The sequence below is a fragment of the Micropterus dolomieu genome, linkage group LG02, assembly GCF_021292245.1.
Source record: "Micropterus dolomieu isolate WLL.071019.BEF.003 ecotype Adirondacks linkage group LG02, ASM2129224v1, whole genome shotgun sequence".
Classification (NCBI taxonomy): domain Eukaryota; kingdom Metazoa; phylum Chordata; class Actinopteri; order Centrarchiformes; family Centrarchidae; genus Micropterus; species Micropterus dolomieu.
Window position 1 is genome coordinate 31,308,151 of NC_060151.1, and position 1,953 is coordinate 31,310,103.

Below are 1,953 nucleotides of genomic sequence, written 5' to 3' on the forward strand. Positions count from 1 at the left end.
TGGCAACAATGCAAAACGTTATGTTTGGCGTAAAAGCAACACAGCTCATCACCCTGAACACACCATCCCCACTGTCAAACATGGTGGTGGCAGCATCACGGTTTGGGCCTGCTTTTCTTCAGCAGGGACAGCGAAGATGGATGGAGCCAAATACAGGACCATTCTGGAAGAAAACCTGATGGAGTCTGCAAAAGACCTGAGACTGGGACGGAGATTTGTCTTCCAACAAGACAATGATCCAAAACATAAAGCAAAATCTACACTGGAATGGTTCACAAATAAACATATCCAGGTGTTAGAATGGCCAAGTCAAAGTCCAGACCTGAATCCAATCCAGAATCTGTGGAAACAAACGCTCTCCATCCAACCTCACTGAGCTCGAGCTGTTTTGCAAGGAGGAATGGGCAAAAATTTCAGTCTCTCGATGTGCAAAACTGATAGATACGTACGCCAAGCGACTTACAGCTGTAATCGCAGCAAAAGGTGGCGCTACAAAGTATTAACTTAAGGGGGCTGAATAATTTTGCACGCCCAAATTATCAGTTTTTTATTTGTTAAAAAAATTTGAAATATCCAATAAATTTCGTTCCACTTCATAATTGTGTCCCACTTGTTGATTCTTCACAAAATATTACAGTTTTATATCTTTATGTTTGAAGCCTGCAATGTGGCACTGTATGTGGCTGTTGAACTTTTAAAACAACAGAGTGGTGACCCCGACCCCTGCGGTGGGACACGACACAGAAGGCCTAAAATGAACCGACCTCTAATATCGAATCTCACTCCAAACTAAATTGAAAAGTTGGCAGCCATGCTCTAAGCTAACGTTATGGTTTTATTGCCAATTAACGTTACTGATCAGTTGATTGTCTCACTAATGTAACCAGCAAAGCCAAAACACAGGCTGGAGAATAAGTAGGCGGCCTGAAATTAATCCATATTTCACACCACTGACGGGGGAAACATGTCTCTCTGTGATTATTTGCATCGCTAAAGTCTGACAAACAAAGTTAATTACCTGTCCAGCACAAAACAGACAACTTCAGCACCGCTTTGAAAACATCTGTCCCACATTAACGTTACAGCCTTCCATCTGGGAAAATCTACAAAATCCTTGATTTCTGCCGTCAGCTGTCTGTCCCGACTCAGTCTGGCTGTTGGCTCTTGCTCCTTCTTTTGTCCAAATGTCACTTCTCTTCTTATTACTTCTAATAAACCAGAAGACTACTCGGAGACTGTATATTACTATTATTATTCCCTCTTCTTCTTCTTTGTACGTATTCAATGTAGTGACGGGCATCTACACTTCCAGAATTACACAAGCAGAAGAAGAACGGCGTGATGACGAAACGCGCTCTGTAGCGCTGTTTGTTCGTTGACGGCTGCGGTTGAAACATGACGACAAAATACAGCAACCTCCACAGCAGGGGGTGCCCGCGGTTATGTACATATAAATATCTCATTCTAAGGTAATAAAAACATAACGGTTCATTATGTGAGGTCTTTATACACCTCTCAAAACATAGTTCTGGATCTTATATTTCTGTCAACAGATCCTCAGAAATATCACACTGGACCTTTAAACTATTACAATCACTTCCCATTTTTCTTTCAGTTTTTTGTCTTTTCTGCTTTTGTTGCATTTCTTTTTTTACTCCACTGAAACTTATGTATATTTTTAAACTCCTGTGTGTTTTGGCAGCTGCAGCAGCTCTGCAGGCTGCTTCATGCCCAAGATCAGGATAAAATTTCCTTCCATCACAGGTTGTTCTTTGTCACCCCCCCGGGCTTAATTCCTCCAACCTTACATGCACACACAGAAATGAAAACGCCTTTTCTGACTCCTCCAACATTGTCAAAACGTTAGATTTTGTTGGATTTCTCATGTAAAAGAGAACAACTGAACGTTTCCAGAAGAGCATGGTTATCAAGGCCACAATTTGGATGTAAAAA